The sequence below is a fragment of the Malaya genurostris genome, chromosome 2 (assembly GCF_030247185.1).
Source record: "Malaya genurostris strain Urasoe2022 chromosome 2, Malgen_1.1, whole genome shotgun sequence".
Taxonomy (NCBI): Eukaryota; Metazoa; Arthropoda; class Insecta; order Diptera; family Culicidae; genus Malaya; species Malaya genurostris.
Genome location: NC_080571.1, coordinates 347,063,259 through 347,084,016, shown reverse-complemented (window position 1 = coordinate 347,084,016; position 20,758 = coordinate 347,063,259). Strand labels below are relative to the sequence as shown.

Here is a 20,758-nt window from a genome sequence, read left to right as displayed (position 1 = left end):
GAAATTTTTTCCAGGAGCCAAGAGCTATTCACGTGCGGTGCGAACGACTGTTCAACACCGACTGAATTCAAAGAACATTGCTTTTACTGTGTATGTATCCTACACAGTGTAAACTCCCAAGAAACAAATTGATTGTTTTGAAATTGGGCCTAAATGCAAAGTTTATTCTACACAATGTTTGAAATATTTTTGAAATGTGATAAAATTTGGTCATGGAGGGCGAACATTAGGTTCAAAAGTGATTTCTGTAAACTTACACTGAATAAAAAACCTTTTGTTGCTTCGTTCGTTTGAGGATTCCCAATACAAGCCTTGTTAAACAGTCCCCCAAAAACTACATTTACCAAAGAAACAAAGATGGGATCGGTAAACCTACTGTCCCTCAACACCCGAGAAAAAATTTCAGACAAGTTTTTCTGAAGCCTAACGATGTCCAATACGAAAATAAAAGAAAAGCAGCATCAAGAATCGAACACTTCTACTGTGTGCATATTTTTTACAACACCATCAGAACCAAGTAAACAAATTCAAAACGAGAAACCACCGGCAAGATAAGATGATGAGAGCTATTATCACTGGTTTGTGTTTTCGTATCGATTATCGATACCCTGGCTAGTGTCGTATCAGTGGCTGAATGTTGGTTCGTGGGCGGGAAGTACGGTGAAAGAGGGACTGTTTTAATAGCTGTTTTTGTAGCTCTTTGTTCGTTCGATCCAGATGAGACACGGCGACATCGTTGTTCCTTCGTAGGGATTACTCTTCGAAGGGGGAGGGCTTTACGGTGACACTTCTGGCAGACAGGCGGACGATTAAGATGAAGTGGATGAAGGCACCAGGGGCACTACCAAGGGTCCTGTGTCGAAGGACAACGTTCTGCTCAATGTTCTCCGGAGTCATTAATCAATCGATAAGTCGGTGTCGTCGTGGTTTGGGTATCTTTCGAAGAATTACATAATTTTGAATGCTTTGAAATATAGCATTAAAGGTGTGAATCTTTACGTCGATATCAATAAAAATTACGTGGGACTCTTTTGCCTTAATGTACAAAAGCCGATATCACCAGGCAAACATTAGCCCGAATCGAGCGGCATAGCCTACTACCATGCAAACCAATACTATGCACCTGTCTAATGTTCACAGCAAGACAACAACAAAAAAATAACCGCCAAAACCAACACTGGCATAAAAATGCGTTGTTTGTACTAACTCCGCCGGGCCTGCCATTCTTTCCGCATCGTAGATAAATGTCCATTGTTTGGATTTCTGTTGTGGTCCGATTTTCTACTTCACGAAATGACACCATGGGGGAAAAATCTCACTCCGATGTGGGAAACAATCTGTCCAGCGATAAACTTACTCTTCATCTAACTTCCACCTTCCCATATTCTTGTGGAAATAAAATTTTCATCCGCTATTTTTTTTACACTAGTTAAGGCTGAAGCTTTACGTCTACGATTTTCACTATTTTCCGTACTATTTGTGTGCGTTTCGAGTGCCTCTTTCTTCCGGGACGGCTTCGAGGTTATTCGGAAAATCACTTTATCACAGTTCTCAGCTTGTTTGTTTTATTATACTTTGTTTTTTTTTTTGTTTGGTTTTTAGAATCACACGCAACAAAGGCCAAACACTGAAATTGTTTGCTGCTTTTTTCACCAGCCCAGTGCCACTCCAGTCGTCGACAAAGAAAGGATACTACGGCAGGATTCGGTGACAGTGACAGAGCGACTCTCCCGTACTGCTGACTGCATCAGCATCCGCAGGGTCTGACGGTGACGGAAAAGACACAGGCGCCCCACTTTTTTTCTTCCTTTGTGTGAGGGTTCAGCGCGACGTACGGTTTGGAGGAACGTGACGTGAACGTGCGATTGTATGGGTGAAACTTTTCTTTTCACGCGTTTCGAAGCAACCCGGATGAAAGAAGAAAACTTCTCAATGAAACGCACGCTGGCGGTGGTGTTTTGCGAATGGAGTGAAAATTCCAAACGAAAAACGAAAAGCAGACAAATTAGACGACTTGTAAGGAACGGAACGAACTCGCGGGCACTTAAATTTCACCAGCACTAAACGATTTTTCCGAAAGTAATTCTTCTAATCGTGGGCTCAGGATCTTCATTTGGATCTGACACCCTACAACGGGGAGGGTGGGGAATACGAAATAGAAGAAAAGAGCGTGGTTTTTCCGTGGTTGATCCGTAACCGACGAACGACAGACGACGACTAACCAAGAGCAGGACGAGTTTTCCGCTTTTCTATGCTGTGCAGGCCAGCAGCAGTAGATGGAGATCGTGGTTGATTACAAACTATTGAAGTTTTTTTTTTCGCCTCACGCGAGAGTTTAAGAATGACAGAAAGAGCATGCGAGCAATGGAAAACCCGGCGTGCGCTGGTCGCTCTCTGTATATAATCGGTAGAATTTCCACAAGGCCCCACACAGGCAGCGTCGTCCGTTGATCTCCTCGTGTTCCGATGGACGGCTGGACAGCTGCACGGTGATCAAAGCATGCCTCGCTCTGATAATGACTTTTTTTCTTTCTTCTACAGAATATGACCCAGTTGTTTTCTGCGAGCGAAGTAGCCCGAATTGCGTTTCTCTCGCTCTCTCTTTCTCTTCTGACGACGTTAGGATTTTTATGCTTTTCATATTTTGGTTACAGCGGTACTTTTCTATTTGATGAATGCGGTTCCTTTTGGTAGCGTTTTGTGTTAGTATTCCGATTCAAATAAGATCAGGCCATTCAAGATGCAAGGAAAGCTAATGTATTCTATTGTATAATTGTAGCATTCTGAAATAAAGCAATATAAATCTGATCGTAAATGATTCCTAATTAAATTGAGCAGTTTCCCATAAATTCAAAGATCGGTTTTATTTTGTATATTTTAATTTGGCTCTAATTTTGTATAAGAGTTCTTCATGACCAAAAAAACAATTGGCATCATCCGTTTGCTATTAGCCTTACTTTTGCGAAGTCAGTGTGATATGCAGAGATGCCAAATCTGAAAATTTGTAAATTATCAAATTTCTTAGTTAACCTGCAAACCTTTTTTCGTCTGAAGATAGATTTTTACAGATTTCTGAAACTTCGATTCTTTGCAGACATTCGTTAAAATAAAAATTAGCGCAATCTTTCTGTTTTTGCTATCTTATTGTATTAACTGGTATCTCCGGTGATATGCAACACGTGGACAAATTTACAGCTTCAATACATCCGTCATGTAAATAAAAACTTTGCTATCAAAATTAGTTTTCATACGAAAATCTGAAATTTTTCTAATTTTTTTACAGACCTATCAACTTTCGTTATTTTCTTCCTGCGACTCATACAATTTTGGTTGCCAATTTTGTTGTTTAAGCCACTAACCGATCCTCAATCATAACAAACTTTATCACTAAAACAAAGTAACAAAACATGTTATTTTGTTCAAAATAAAAGTGAAAATACAAAAAAAAAATCACAGCAAGAAAAAAATACTTATTGTAGACGACTTTTTCATGTATTTGATATTCTAGCATTCAGAATAGAATGCTTATAATATGCATTTAGTTTGTTCAATAGTATTGCACTTGATAATAGAACTTCTGGATCAATCGAACTTTATAAAATTGGAATAACTCATCAATAACGAAATAAGATATAATAACTAATTTTGATACTGAACAGATATTGTACAATTTCTTAATTCCTTTGATGAAATATCAAGAAAATATCTCGACTCGCAATAACGGCACAGGAACTCAAGACATGATATGATAGTAAAATGTACTTTTATTTTGATCTTAGTTTGTTATTTGCATGAAACCTAAATATAAAACCTATTTTAATCCACCTAGTGGTGTAATGATGCCTTTCTCATATTACTAATTACATCATAAATATAATCGTGAAATTCGCAAAAACAACTGTTTATTGAATAGAAATAGGATAATTTGTTCGGATCTAATCTCACAAACTCTATAAAACCTGTTTACCCTGTAGTTCCGGAACCGAAAGTAGTATCCACAACAAATTAAAGAATAAGTTTGTGAAAATCGATTTGGCCATCTCCAGGAAAAGTAAGTGAGATCCCTTTTGTAGTTTTTGATCACTATTTCCAATTCCTCCGAAACCGGATTCAGATAAACGGAATAGCCGAAGTTGGTTCGTTTGCTACCAACAAATATGACCTACAAATTGGAACAGTTTTGAACGTAGTTAAACCTATACTTACTATCTCATGCTCTCTTCCGATTAAACCAATTAAACGAAATCTAACAAACGAAACGAACCTGCATTTTTGTTACTTCTGCATATGTAAGTCAAGCTAAACAGCATAAAACATGTAATAGGATTATTATTTTTATTATTATTATTATTATTATTATTATTATTATTATTATTATTTATTATTATTTTGTGTTTTCTTCTTCTTTCGGTGCTGTACATATTGTCACTCTATATGGCGATTTGAAAACTTTGACACTCATCGCCCTGTAACTGCGGAACCGATAGTCGGATCCGGATGAAAATTCACACTAGCTTTAAAGACAGTATGAACTTTAATTCAAATCAAGATTTGTGAAAATCGGTTCAAGCATCGTAGAGAAATCGAAGTGAATTTAGTTCTAGGAGTTTTTCTTCTCCCCTTTCGGTGCTCTCGGAACAGGGAAAGGAGGGACCAGTAGTGCCGAATTAAGTTTTCATGCCCACAAACTAACAAGCTCTGCAAACTAGAAGAATTTATCCGACAGTTTTATGGGATTTGCAATACTAATAAAATTGGTAATTTTCCACTTATCACGCTTTAGTTCCGGAACCGGAAGTCAGATCCAGATAAAATGTTCCACAAATTTTTAGGATATTATAAGACCTTTCATTTGAATCTTAGGCGGTGGAAGATCGGCCAAATCAACACCAAAGGTGCCACCATCCAAATCATCAGACAATGGAGACTTTTGTCCAAAACGCCTCCAAAAAGAATAAATTCCGTTTTGTCTTCGAATAATGGCAGTTTTTACTTATATTTTTCCAATTTCAGTTGTTAGCTAGGGACATGAGGGTACCGGTTACCGAACACTCTCCCCTATTAATAATATTTATAACAATATATAATATAATAAAGAACAGAATGTTGCGATATACTGATTTAATTTAATTTTTACCAACGCATGAGGCGATAGTACCCAGTCGGCGCCGTTCTATTGACCAAATGTTATCGTAGACACACGAGGCGAGATCCCAAGTAACAAATGTGACTAATCGAAATTTCAAGATGCTATACGATTATTATTGTCAGTGTGTGCAGTTTTCTTCATTTTTAGAGAAAAAAAAATAATTAAAATAATAATAAATTATTAATTCGAAACTTACAGTTCAAAAAAAAGTTGTGCAGGATCTGTTCAAAACGAGCTCAAAACTTACAAACATGTAAAAGAACATTACATAGCAGGCCTGGCATCACTTTTGAAAGATATAGAACGAAAAGTTAAGTTCATCAAAGTTCAATCAGTGCCATCAAAGAGAGACGAATATCATCTCAGCAACAAAAAACCGGCATGGTTCATTTAACATAGAATAGACACCAGTGCGAGAGCGAATTTCTTTTGATGACCTGTCTGAGAATCAAAGGTTAGCTCGCTGCTGCGGGGATTCTCTCTGAAGCAACAAACGGACGCTTATTCTCGTTTTGCGATCCGATTCTGTATGAGCAGTGGACAATTGCGATAGAATCATTCTACTATTGCCGCTTATTATAACTATGTGCATAAAACCTTTGTATAAGTTGTGTCTAGGAAAATGTCTGTAAATGCTCAACACAAGGGTTTTGAAATGTTGCAACCTAGTATGAAATAGAGAAATGTAGAGAAATATGGAGCAGCTTTTTTCACCAACACTGTCTACAGTGCGTATCACCAACACAGGGTGGGAAGAAGATTGAATATACTGCATTGTAGTCCAATTTAAATAGTTCGATGAATTTTTAAACGTAAAGTATTGCGAACGTGTTTTTTTCTGAAATATTCACATATTGTTGATTCCTGTTATTTAGATAGCATAAAACATTGCGTTGTATGAACGCATTTTTATGCAACATACTGTTGCGAACGATGCCATATTGGAAAATTATAAAAAGAAAAAAATCCTGGATTTATCAGGTCAATTAAAATAAATTTGATCAAAATGTTGTGTGAAAATTATTACATACATATTTTACCAATCCGATGGTTCTCATTGAAGGGAATAGCTTTTAATTTTTACAAAGATCGGTGCACAACCATCAAAAAAACATTTATTAGAAGGCGCTTGGAAATTTCAGGCTAACAACTACATGTTTCACCATAAAAATGTAGTTCGTTGTTGGTTTTTTATGCACAAATAGACGATCAATAGAATATTCAGAATTCTCATTTATTCATATATAGAACGTTTTTTTTATATTCATGTTCGAGAAATGAGCAGTTGTTTTGTAAAAAAAATGTGAAACTCTTTAGAAATTATGTTTGTTTTGATTTTGTAAACATCAATTTATTACTTGTTAACATGACATACAAATTTCCTTGAGTTCGACAACTGGTTTTTCGTTGTTTTATTACTGTATTTGTAATGTGACGGATGCATGAGTCACAATTACTCATATAGTTGCATGTTCAATTTCTGTCTAGCTTATATCACTGATATTCATAACAAGGAAAAAACTTAAAGATATGTTGTATTGAAACACGGGTCAGCAACTTAACATGCTACTTTGGATGAGCACTTAGTTATCTCACCTTTTGGCCTTTCTACGAAATATATAGAAACATTAGCGAGGTGAAACTTTTCGTTTTCAGTCACAATTTCGGGTTAAAATTGTCAAAAGATTATTACCCGAAAACGAAAAATTTCACTTGCCTATTTTTTTATGTGTTACTTTGAAAGATGGGTGGATAATGTCAGAGACATAACTGGATATCGTGAATACGAATAAAACTGACACGCTTCCTTCACACTTCTAAATATCGTTTATGGTATATTCCGTTGAAAATTGTTCCTGTGTTTGTCACGCTATGAACATTCAACAAATACGACTAAATAATATCACCAGACTAGCGAGAAGTGACGAACTACAAGTTGCGAGGGCAGCTTTTGTAAATTTGCGGAATCAATTTAAAGTAGTTATCTTAGTTATTTTAGCTTCACTTTTTATCCCATGTGTAGAAATCATTAGTTTGAGAGAGATCTACTATCGTTTTTCGATGCACTAACTCGAAAGATGATATGGCGATCGGTGCATTCGCTTAGTTTTAGCGTAACAAAAGCTTTTAACATATTCACAATATTTGTTGATGAGTTCATCGCAGCCAAGAAATCAGTAAAATAATGGAAAGATACATTAACAGCGCAAGACGTTTGACAATTGTACTGGCCGAAAACATAGATTCAACAAAAAAATTCGGGCGAAACGAAGTTCGACGGGTCTGCTAGTTTACAATAAAATAATGGTGGTCCTGAAAAGAACCTTTTATGAAGGCGTTCGTGTTGGAGAGTGACGAGTTGAATTTGAATTCCGATGGATGCCGATAAACTTCCGTCGTTTATATCCAAGCATATTTCATATCCAACTACATATGCCGGCTAATGAAATCAATGAATTCAATATTATCTTGTTTTGAGACATCTATTTTAAAATCCCCTAAAACTATCATCGGCATATTTATATGAGATTATAAAATGTTGAAAAATTTCAAATCTATTGGTAGTTAGATTATATAAATCCTTCTACAGATCACTGAGCAATGAGCAATCAAAATTTCTTGAATTTTCTTCCTTGATACTCGTTGGTACCAAACATTTCACATTATTTGAGATTATGTCATACAACTGAAAATATTATCATAATTTGGTGATCATATTTCCGATGGCATGTAGCAAAATTTATATATCAACATAAATTTAGATGCAACAAAGGATATTCACGATCAAAAACTTATCACTCTATCAGAGGGTAAATTTTAAAAAGATGCCCCATAGTCGTATTCACGACAGAAATTTTAAATTTTCTAAAAAGTGGTTTTTAAAACCAAGTAATGATTTTCAAAACAAAAAAAAATACGGGCCTGACAGTTTTCGATGGAGAACGATTGTACCAAATATTACGAATTTCTGAAAGATCGTACATCTTCTTCTATTGAAATTGCTGAAATGATATATCTCATAAACGGTTTGTTTGATTGATTTGATGTTTGGTAATTATTAGGACTATATAGATAAAGAATACACTGAAGACTTTGTCACAAAAAGTCACTTTGCATACTTTGTTTTTCCAAACATGATCTTGACTGTCTTCCGAAAAAGGTCAAATTTTGTTACCAATTTTTTTTAAATGACTTTAGACTTTATCATGAATTTGGTTCAATGTGTAATTTCAACTGGTTTCCGATCAAACACGGAAAACTCAAGGGTTAGTTGACCACCGGAGCTAAGCTAAGCTTTTCCATCAGAGGATGTAATTTCTTCGTAGCATACAGTTGAGTCCTTATCGTGTCAATAGGCCAGGTTTCTCACAATGACCATCCACATTTCATGAACCATTTTCGATGCATTTCTCATCGAATTTCAGGTCAGGACTCGTAAATACGGCAGCTGGCTCGGAGTACCGAACCGGAAATTAGAAATACTGCTTTAGCTACGTTCTTTCTCTTAGATTTCAAAGATTCATGATTATTATACTCTTTGCTCTGTACTATCCCTACTCTTAAATCAGTCGCGTTTGCATTTTGATCGTTTTGATGTTTTTGTTCTGCATAATTCACCATTTTTACATAGCGATAATTTTTGATTGTCGCTAACATGCAAGTCTAGTTTCACCTATGTAACATCATTATTCTGCAGAAAGTATAGTAAATTATCATCATTATTAACCTCAATGAGGCTCTTGGAAAAGTAACGAGTCAAACCAGTAATTTGAACCATAATTTGTAGCTGACCTTAGAACCACTCGGTCATCGCCTGGACAATTAATCATTTTACAAATATACATACTTTCCGAGTTCACTTCCCCTGGCGGAGACTCAAGTTCGCACTGAACGATAATAAATGGGTCATTTTTGTACGTTCTCAGGTTATCCAACCAGAGGTGATTTCCTGCCAACTCAACAACCTATGAGCGTTGCTCAGGATAAATAGAATTTAACTTTATTTACGTTTCACTTGAATTCAATCGATTCCAGCTTCCTCGGCTGGCCACCTGTTTTCCGTTAGTGAAAACAAACAACTTTGGCCGATCGAGGCTAACCTGATGGCGATGATGATTCATCGGTGTTTGGTTGGCATACATGTGAGATGCAGTGAAAATAAAGAAGAAGCGGCCGTTCGTGTTTTCACACAAACTTGTTGAAACCATCGAGTGCAAATTTGTTCTGTAGGCTGTATTTACTGTCATTATTGGCACATCCGTTCGAAGAAAACTTATCGTTCTCGATAGTAACCTTTAAGTGGTGTGCAACCGAACAACCTTTCGTGACTCGATTTGTACAATACTGACAGCTTACTGATGGATGGCGCCGTTTTCAATCCAACTCGACTCGAGCAGTGACAAGCTGAAAAGCCATCACGCGAAATCGATTGCAATCGAAGTAGGCTTGCCGTCGGCCGTGTCGCTGTGAAACGGTTTGGGTCACAGCCCTCTGTTGCTTACCAACAGAGTGGCACTTTTCTATGATTGTCAGTAACAACAGTCAGTGGCATGTGCTTTGCGTTTATTCGGGGTGTGTGTGTGTGTGTAGAAAGTACGGTGCGGTGCAACAGCAAACCTTGTCATGCCATTCGGTTGTTGCCGCTTTTCGGATCGAAGTGTGTTGAAACGAATAAATCCTTGCGGGGCAGGTAAACAAATACAGGTCGGCAGCCCTGTTCGACCACGGAGCATGCGCGAAAACTCGGTTGCACTTGCTGGACGGGGGAAGTATTGGAATCGAGGCTGAGAGAAAACCTCACAGAATATCATATGAATGTTTTCTTGTTTGTTCGTTCATGAAAGATATTTTAATGGAATTATGTTTTCACATCCAGAATTATTGATAAATTTAAACAATTTAACGATAATCGATATTTTTTGAAGACCATAGTTACATTTTACATAACTTAGCTATGATTAGAAGGGTAGGTGGGTGTAATAAATGCCTCATAAAAGGGGGTCTGATTTGAAATTTCAGACACTCATCACCCTTAATGTTGGAACTGCATGTTGGATCGAAAAGAAAAATTTTACGTAACCACAAATTTTTTCCTTTGAATCTTAACGTGTGACAATCGATTAAGCATTCCATGAGAAGTCGAAGTGAATACCAGTTTTTGGTCATTTTTTATGGTGAAGCCACAGTTAGCTAAATTCACCCAAGAGATTGTGAAGTATTTAACTTGGGAACCCTTCCAGGATCGAAAACCGAATACCAGTATAACTGAAATAAGTTTGTTTGGTCCAGAGATGCCAGATATTTTCATAGAAAATCTGTATTGCTTTGCGGAAAAGTCTGTATTTATCTCTATTCACTAATAAAATGAATTTTCTACAATAAAATAATGCTAGAAGATGTTATTCCAATAGATTATGATTAAAGAATAACAGATTTAATGAGTTTCTCTTTAATCACTCTCTCTTTCGATTAATGTGATATGATTAAAAAAAAATTCTTCGATATCACTATTCTGTTTGAAAGTCGAATGTTTCGGGTATCATTTCATGCAAAGAGCTGAGTGATAAACGTGGAAACCGCTTGGTAATTAATAGAAGAGAAAGTAAATAAAGAGAAACTGTCACTTGCTTATACGCCCTTTTGAAAAATTAACCGAGATTTAGGAGTTTTTGTTGGTTTATGCAGAAACTGTGAACTGCCTTAAGCACTGACGCGAAAAAATAGAAACAAAATATGTGCTTTTTGCACAAACTAACAAAACCCCTATATGTTCACATTTTGCGACGGCCAGTATTAAGCCGTCACTCGTTTACGCCTGAGACGTCAGAAATGATACGGCACTTGTACCATATCATTTGAGTATTGCATAAATAGTGCCAACTTTACGTATGCTTAGCGGTTAGTTCAGTTTGAACTGCTTTAAGCACTGACAAGCCGAAGACGAAACGCGAAGAAATAGAAACTAATAGATAGCTCAGGTGAAATAGTTTAATTTTTCTTTCTTACTTTTTGTGAAATCTGTATAAATCTGTATAAAATTTACAAAATCTGTATAATATCTGTACTCTGTATTAAATCTGTATGCGTATTTAAAAATCTGTATAATACAGATAAATCTGTATAAATGGCATCTCTGGTTTGGTCATCGACTATCGAAATCGGAACCAAAAGTCAGAAACATCTCTGGAAGTCGGATCTGGTTGTATTCAGGAAGTTTTAGTAAAATTTTATGAACTTTCGTTTGAATCTCAGTTAGAGAAAAACGAGTAACATTACCAACGTACTTTGTTTCGATGGCGTTGTGGTCAATAATATGTTAAGCTACGTTCATACTATTTTGATGCGCACATGATATAGTTACAGACATTAGGATATACTCCGAAAATCATAAAATTGTCAATCCGGAGCAGAGAAACAAAAAATCGAAGAATGTTCTAACCGTGGGGTAATATTATGTTATTTTCTAGTATATTTTGTAATCCACCTAGTGGTGTAATGATGCCTTTCTTATATTACTTATATTTAAAAATATATCACTAGAAGATTCTGTGAAGATTTTTTTTTCATACTTAAAAATAAAATACATACTTAAGAATAAAATCAAAAACTTTCTTTGGTATAAACTACCATCACCTATGCAGTTTGTAAACAGTCAAGTTAATATAAATTTAAATGTGGCAACCCTGCACGCTATAGAAAATAGATCAAAGCACGCTGTGTGCTAGGCGGTGGTGTTTTCTTCTTCCGTACCGATGCGTACCGATTTTGCATCATTTTGTATGACAGTTCGAAAGTTTTGATATCCATTGTCATATTATTAGTTTTACGTTTCGTCTTTGACTCATCAGTGCAGAGCAGTTCAAATTGAACTGCTTAGTGCTAAACTCGGCAGTTCAACTTGAACCGCTCATAGATTTCATAGAACCGGAGGTCGAATAAAGAGAAAATTCAATAGCGATCTATGGGACCATAAGACCATTCGTTTGTATCTAAGTTTGTGAAAAAGCACTTAAATTATCCATTTCCTCCTTGCTACGAGAAGATGCATAGGAATAGTGTTACTGTAACTGTAGTCATATAATTAGTGTGTTATTTTGAGTATTGCTCGACTTTTAATCCGAGAATTGTGATGGAATCTAATAAAATATCTTCTCTTTGACCTTAAGAAGCAATACCACAGAGAAAAATAGTTCGATAATTGTGAAATACTACTGTTATAGCATTGCGAAAACTTGAAGCGAATGCATCTATTTTCATTCTTCTCTTGGATCTAACGGATTGAACAGAAACAACGGATCTAACATTATCTTATGGTTTAAGGTTTTGAGATGAAAAGTGGAGCCGAGATGAATGGGGTTATCGTTGCTCAGAACGTTTCAAAATATTCAAGAGCTAAAACTTTAGTGAAATTGTTACGATCAGTGGTGGAAAAATTGATTGTTTTTCGACTGAAATTTTTTACAAGTGACTTTAAGACAACAAAAATCTTCAATCAGAAAACTTATTATAGAAAAGTTTAATACTGATTTTGTTGCAAACGATTCTCACTATAACCGATTACACATATCTCAAAATCAGTTATAAAAAATTCACTAGCGAACATTCCTCTAATTTTGCATCTTCACAAAACATTCAAAATATTTATATTATTGAGGTTTTAATTTCAAACAAAACGTTACAAAAACTACAACCTTTCTGAAGCATTGAGACCCGTTACTTGAGTTATCATCGTAGCTAGGGAATAAAAGCTCGAGTTTTTATCTGTAAATGTTCTCTAGCGATTAGCAAACGCCTAACGTTAATATTGACTAAAGCATACGTTTCACAAGGATTCGTTTTAGCAAAAAAAAATAACACCGGCACCGAACCTTCGGACAAACGTAAATCCTTTGTTTTGAGGCATTTTGTATTGTTTGATCCGTAAATATTTGAATGGCGATTAACCTTTTTTGACGACTCTCTTTTATCACATTGCTAGCAGTAATGATTTGTTTCCTGTGGTTGGAAACGCCACCTTTTGACTCAGGCTTCGAAAAAGTTCGCATCGCAACTGGCATAAACACATTTCATTTTAGACATTATTTGAACTGTCACTATCAGCAATACTTTCAAATCACTGGTATTTAACTGGAAACTCAGTTTGACCACTCTTTAACTGAAAAATCCGCACCCGATAGCAGGGCCGGTGAAACATGTTAAACCCAGGTGGGTAATTTTTCATACTGCGGAGAACGACCTACCATTTTGAAGTAATACTCTATTCTAATGGAAATGATATTTATCCCTATATTTATCACTCTGCACTTTAGTCCTTTTTTTCAATAAAATATTGATTCTATAAAACTTTTCATGAAACGCGTAAATTAGAAGTTTCAAGAGTTTTCGGTACTAAGTTTTAAAACAAAATTTCGCATCTAAGGTTTGACCTGGTTTCAAAATCACTGCCAATATTTGTTTTCAATTCAAAGTACCAACCTTCAAAGAACATTTAACATCAACAGCAACACTAATTCATTCATGAAAAATGGAAATAACCTGAAAATGCGAAAACAAACAAAACAAACAAAAACAAGGACAACCGCTCAACAACGGAAACTAGTGAATGCAATGCTCCTGTTTCAAACACACCCTCACCATCTAACCAACTATCAACTGCAATCAATGTACAAAGCGCATCTACAGCAACTGCAAATGAACCCAAGACTGCGATCAACAATGAAAACAAGGAAACGGAAACCACTCACAATTCCAACGATGTAGCAATGGATGATATGAGCAACGGATAAAATGACCTCCAATCTTCGCTAGAAGGAAATGGAAGCTCCTCTCCCCCTAGAAGAAGGGTGACAACGAGATCCAACAATAAAAAAATAATTTTATGTGACAAAAACATGGGTAACTCGGCCACGTAAAGCTATACGCAAATTGGCCTGAATAAAAATTGTTATAGAAAAATGGAAAAAACAAATTCCGTGTGTTGCTAAAACATTGCTTTTTAAAGGGAAAAAAAACGCGCAAGCCCAGCTATAGCTTGAGAAGTGTTTCCCCCACTAGGATCCATTAAGAATGAAGGTTTGTGGTATTCTTGTTTTGAACGTGGCTAAATATTGCAGTCAACTGGAAAAAAATTAAGCAAGTTTTGATAATCGTGATGTATGAACGCAAAATCAAAGTTCGTGAGATTAGATATGATGAGATCGTTAGCACATAAACTGGAAGTTCTTTTACGATCTTGTACGAAAATCTGAGCATAAAAAAGTCGTCACCAAACGGATCTCGAATACGGCCGCTCATAATCAACATAAGTCTGTCACAATAAAATGGAATGCATTGGTATGGAACAGTGGACGAAACATGGATCCACTATTTTTATTCGGAGCCATACCAGCATTCATTGGGCTACGATCTGTTTCCTCATCCACCTTGTTCACAATTACCTAGCCCCAGTGATTGCTTGTGCTTTGCGGATCAGAAAAAGACACGCAATCGAAAAATTTTTGGCTCGAATAAGACAGTCATCGCCGCAAAGGAAGTCGATGTTTAGACCAGTGACAAATCATTCTATAAGGATGGTATTGAAAAGTTATGAAAAGTGCTAGAACGATTGTATGTCATTTGAAGATGATAATGTTGATGAATAAAAAATATGCCTGCACACGAAATTATGTTTTCCTGGTTCATTCCTGGAAACAGATTACAAGTTTATTCGATACAGAATTTTGGTTTGTATGAGTGATTTTCTTAAAAGCGAACACACTCATTGAAACGCAGAAATTTAATGGAAACCGTGAGCTTGTATGTATTTGTTAGAAGAAACCATGACAAAGATTTTCGTTACTAACTGAAGTTTCGATCACCAATTATCTGAAATCTGATTTTATAGATACTCCTCCAATCGAACTGTAGAAATATTTTTAATTCAGTTTATGTAATGATATGGAAAATAATTAAAAATGATTGAGATATAGATGTTCAAAACGTGAGCACTGTTTGTACAGTTCTCAGAATTTTGAATTTGCACACCGGTATAGAAAACAAAAACGTAGTTATCCGCCCGATTCTCTCGATCTTCGTCCCTGTCCACCATCTTTATTGGAACTAACAAGATCTTTTTTTTGTCACTAACCGAATGATGCGGCCAACATAGATATTTACCAACGCCATCTGGAAGACTCTCATGCTATATTCAATAGGATGGGACAAAATATTGATATCAGCTCCACCAAATTTTTCGTGTTCCTTTTGGGTCTCATTAGGATCATGCAGAATTTTAGATCGATCGGAGAAACTATATTTTCGTGCCCGCGGTTTAAAGTTTGTATGGGATTTAATATGGAAAAACTCACTTTTAACCAAAAAAAAAAACGGCTGGAGATCAACCCATGAACTCTAAAAATCAGTGCATGTGTTATTTTCAAAAGACATTCAACGAGGAAGAAAACTTTAGATGACCGCAAAACAATCCGACGTTTGTAGGAAAAATTATTAAAGGAAAACCGACTCAAGGTTCGAGCAATGGCTCACTCCTTAATATATCTAGCACCACTGCTGCTAATGGTGGTGCTATGATTTTGCTTTTTTTTATTATTCCATAACGGTTGATTTGAGTTGTTTGATGTCTTCACAAAAGTTTCTCAGCTTATTATAAGAATTTTTTTAAAGTTACAAGCCACACGGAGAACCCGCATATCACAAAATTACAATATTGCAATCGTTGTTTCACGCCCTGGTTGTTTCAACTAAAATGTTGTTGATTTAACTAACATATTTGTTGATTTTGTCATAACCATTCAGGTAACCGAAATTATTGTATTCAAATGCTGTCACTTGGCGGAGAACGAAGACAGCAAAACGAAGAACAAAAAACCTCTTTTTTTTTTTTTTTTTTTTTTTTAAATAACTATTTATTGGAATATGAGTTAAAATTAAATTATTAAGATTTAAATTGGGTGTTCAGCCACAAGTGGTGACTTTTCAGCCCTGTTATATATATATATATATATATATATATATATATATATACATATATATATATATATATATATATATATATATATATATATATATATATATATATATATATATATATATATATATATATATATATATATATATATATATATATATATATATATATATATATATGATTTGGTTATTACCATGAAGACATCATTTGCTTCCGCAATTCTGAGATTTTTGTGTAGGGAAAATTCTAAACCTACTTGTATTGTGTAATGGGGAAAAGGAACTTATATACTAACTTACTAACTAATACAGAGAGCGAATCGATTCAATTGAAGATTGCATCGATTTTTGTCGGAATTTGCTTATAATATTATGTGACATTACATCTAATGGTTCTATATTTGTGAGTCTGTGTAACTCATTTGTACTAAACCAGGGAGGACGCTTCAGAATCATTTTCAGAATTTTATTCTGAATCCTTTGAAGCGTTTTCTTCCTGGTGGAACAACAGCTTGACCAAATTGGTACCGCATAAAGCATGGCTGGTCTGAAAATTTGTTTATAAATTAACAATTTGTTTTTTAGACAGAGCTTGGAATTTCTGTTTATAAGAGGATATAAACATTTAATATATTTATTACACTTTGCCTGGATTCCTTCAATGTGATCCTTGAAAGTGAGTTTTTTGTCATACGTTAAACCTAAGTATTTAGCTTGATCAGACCATGTCAATTCCAAGCCATTCAATTTGAGAATGTGATTATTGTTTGGTTTAAGAAAAGAAGCTCTTGGCTTGTGAGGAAAGATAATTAATTGCGTTTTTGCTGCATTTGGTTTAATTTTCCATTTTGACAGATAATCACTGAAAATATTTAAACTTCTTTGTAGGCGACTGCAGATCACTCTTAGATTTCTACCTGTGGCTAACAGACTTGTGTCGTCACAGAATAGCGATTTCTGACAACCAACGGGTAGATTTGGAAGATCAGAAGTGAAAATATTATACAAGATTGGAGCTACACTCGAACCCTGCGGAACACCGGCTCGTACGGGTAGCAATTCAGATTTACAATTCTGATAGCTAACCTGAAGAGTACGATCAGTTAAATAATTTTGAATCATTTTGATCAAATAAATAGGAAACTGGAAATCAGACATTTTTGCTATTAAACCTTTGTGCCAAACACTGTCGAATGCTTTTTCTATGTCTAGAAGAGCAACTCCAGTGGATAACCCAGAAGATTTATTTGATTTTATCATGTTCGTTACTCTGACAAGTTGATGAGTAGTTGAATGTTCATGACGAAATCCAAACTGCTCTGGTAAAAAAAATTGAATTCTCATTTATATGAGTCATCATTCTTAACAAGATAATTTTTTCAAAAAGTTTACTGATAGAAGAAAGTAAGCTAATTGGGCGATAACTTGATGTTTCTGCTGGGTTTTTATCAGGTTTTAGGATAGGAATTACTTTAGCGTTTTTCCATCTTTTTGGGAAGTAAGCTAATGAAAAACACTTGTTGAAAATTTTAACCAGGAGTCTCAAGGCAACATCGGGAAGATTTTTAATAAGAATATTAAAAATTCCATCATTACCAGGAGCCTTCATGTTTTTAAGTTTTCTAATAATTGATTTAATTTCATCAAAATTCGTCTCAATAATGTCATCGTGTGATAACACTTGGGTTGAAATATGATCATATTTCAGTGAGACTTCATTTTCAATAGGACTCACAACGTTCAAATTAAAATTGTGGACACTCTCGAACTGCTGAGCAAGTTTTTGAGCTTTTTCGCCATTTGTAAGAAGTATTTGATTTCCTTCCTTGAGAGCAGGAATAGGTTTCTGAGGTTTCTTAAGAACCTTAGAAAGTTTCCAGAAAGGTTTAGAATATGGTTTAATTTGTTCAACTTCTTTAGCGAAATTTTCATTTCGCAAAAGAGTAAATCTATGTTTAATTTCTTTTTGTAAATCCTTAACTATGTTTTTCATAGCAGGATCACGAGAACGTTGATATTGTCGTCGACGAACATTCTTCAACCGAATGAGCAGTTGAAGATTGTCATCGATGATAGGAGAATTTAATTTAGTTTGAGCTTTGGGAACTGAAAGATTTCTAGCTTCGATAATATAATGATTCAAATTATCAATTGCTGTGTCGATGTCCGCAGAATTTTCTAGAATAGTTTCATGATCCACATGATTTTCAATGTGAGATCTGTAATCCAACCAATTAGCTCTATGATAGTTGAATATAGAACTAATTGGATTAAATATTGCTTCGTTGGAAAGTCGGCATGTTACAGGAAAATGATCTGAGTCAAAGTCAGCATGTGTAATTGGTTCACTACAAATGTGACTTTGATCTGTTAGAACCAGATCAATTGTAGACGGGTTTTTCACGGAAGAGAAACAAGTAGGATTACTGGGATGAAGAACTGTAAAGTAACCAGCTGAGAGTTGATTATGAAGTATTTTACCATTACTGTTATTTTGCCTACAATTCCACTGGACATGCTTAGCATTTAAGTCCCCTATTACGAAAAATTTCGATCGATATCTTGTAAGTTTTTGCAAATCGCCTTTAAAAAAATTTAATTGGTCGCCGGTGCATTGGAATGGCAAATATGCTCCAGCGATGAAATAAATTCCATTAATGGTTTCAACCTCGATTCCCAAGCTTTCAATAACTTTAGTATTGAAAGAAGGTAAAATTCGATGTTTAATTTGCCGTTGGACAAAAATGGCAACTCCACCACCAATTCCAGTAAACCTGTCAAATCGATGAACCACATAATGTGGATTACTTTTCAATTTTACATTTGGTTTAAGAAAAGTTTCTGTCACAATGGCAATATGAATTTTGTGAACTTTGAGAAAATTATAAAATTCATCTTCACTCGATTTCAAAGATCGAGCATTCCAATTTAAAATATTCAAATAATTATTTAACATCACTGTTAAATTTTAAATTCATTATAATATTATTTGCAAATTTCCATCCGATTTGAAATGCTTCAAAAAGTGATGAAGTCGAATTCATTTGGATGATCATTTGAAAAAGTTGATCTTGTAGGTAGATCATTTTATTTTCAGTTATATCGCCTAAATCGACTTCATTTAAAGAAGCGAATGGCATTGAAGGAATATTTGTAGGTAGACTGCCATTAGAAGAAGATGATTTGGTCGGTCTACCTATTAATAAATTGTTTTCGTTAGAAGAAGAACTGCAAGGCGGTCCTGTGTTTTGATTATTTACATTAGAAGAAATAGGAGATAGATTTCTACCTAATATACCAGCATAACTGACATTAGAAGAAGATGATGACGAGGTCGATCTACCTGTCAATAAATTGTTTTCGTTAGAAGACGAATTGGCAGGTGCCTTAGAAGAATTTTCAGGTATGTTCTGTAAATTTAAGGTCGTTGATTTGACTTGTTGTCTAAGCGAACGAGCGTTTAAAATTTTTTCCCTGACAGGACATTTCAAATAATTGGATTTATGATTTCCATTGCAATTTGAACATGAAAATTTATCAGTGGTGTCATTCATTGGACAAGCGTCTTTCGAATGCGATTTACCACAATTCAAACACCGTATATCCATATGACAATTTTTGGTTCCATGACCGAAGCCTTGGCAACGACGACATTGCGTTAAGTTTGCAATACGATTATGCCGTTTATAATGTTCCCAATGAATTTTAATGTGGGAAATGAAACGTACTTTTTCTAATGTTTTCAAATTGTTTACATCACTTCGATTGAAGTGTATTAGGTAAAGTTCATGGGAAATTCCAGAGCGTGGTTTAGAAGTACCATTCGCTCTTTTTTTCATAAGTATTACTTGGGAAGGGGCAAAACCAAGCAATTCTTTTAGTTCATTTTTAATTTCATCAATACTTTGATCATTTGATAATCCTTTCAAGACAGCCTTGAAAGGTCTGTCTGATTTTATATCATATGAATAAAATTTATGAAGTTTCTCGGACAAATATCGAATAAGACCTTCGTAATCTTCCAATCCATCAACCAAGACTCGACATTCTCCTCTTCGTCCGATTTGAAATGAGACTTTTACTTCCGGGAGAAAAGTAGGAAGCTCAGTACGGAATGCTTTGAAGTCGGAAATCATCACCGTCACTGGTGGCATAGATTGATGTTTCTTCCCCGAACGACAAGCGTCCATTTTGGGAATTTTTGAAGAATTTTCTTCTATGTCGCTACAATCGGATTCAGGAAGAATCTCGTAAATATTGTTAGACGGCATAGAATCAATCCGTTGTCTTTTATTTTTGCATTCAGATTCTATAAGATCATGAATGTTATTAGAAAAATGTTGAATAACGGATTGTGATTTATTCCGTATTGAATTATTTTTAGCCTTAGGCTTGTTGCCTTTCCGGTTGGACGCAGGCATTTTTGAAATTAATGAAATTTTAAATTAAATTAACTAGGCTAAATTAGTCTTCGATTAGACTCCTAGCTAGCCTTAAAAAAGGCTGATTAATTTCTTAGTCACTCTAATATCACTCTTTGTATCACTTAGTCACTCTAATATCACTCTTTGTATCACTTAGTCACTTAGTTAGTGATTCAGGTAGCCTTGAAAAAGACTGAAGCCTTGAATCAATGAAACTCTA

The 20,758-nt window shown here is 35.1% G+C and overlaps 1 protein-coding gene across 4 annotated transcripts in view; it reads right to left on the bottom strand.

The window, feature by feature from the left end:
* Positions 1–20,758, bottom strand: part of LOC131432009 (apoptosis-resistant E3 ubiquitin protein ligase 1) — a 213,166-nt gene that overhangs the window by 185,855 nt on the left and 6,553 nt on the right. For 2 of the 4 annotated variants that reach the window (XM_058598025.1, XM_058598026.1), the window contains exon 1: positions 1,358–2,228. The exons of the other annotated variants lie outside the window; for them this stretch is intronic. The gene's annotated coding sequence lies outside the window, so the exon portion shown is untranslated. Of the gene's footprint in view, positions 1–1,357; positions 2,229–20,758 lie in introns of those variants that run through there. 4 annotated transcript variants of the gene reach the window in all.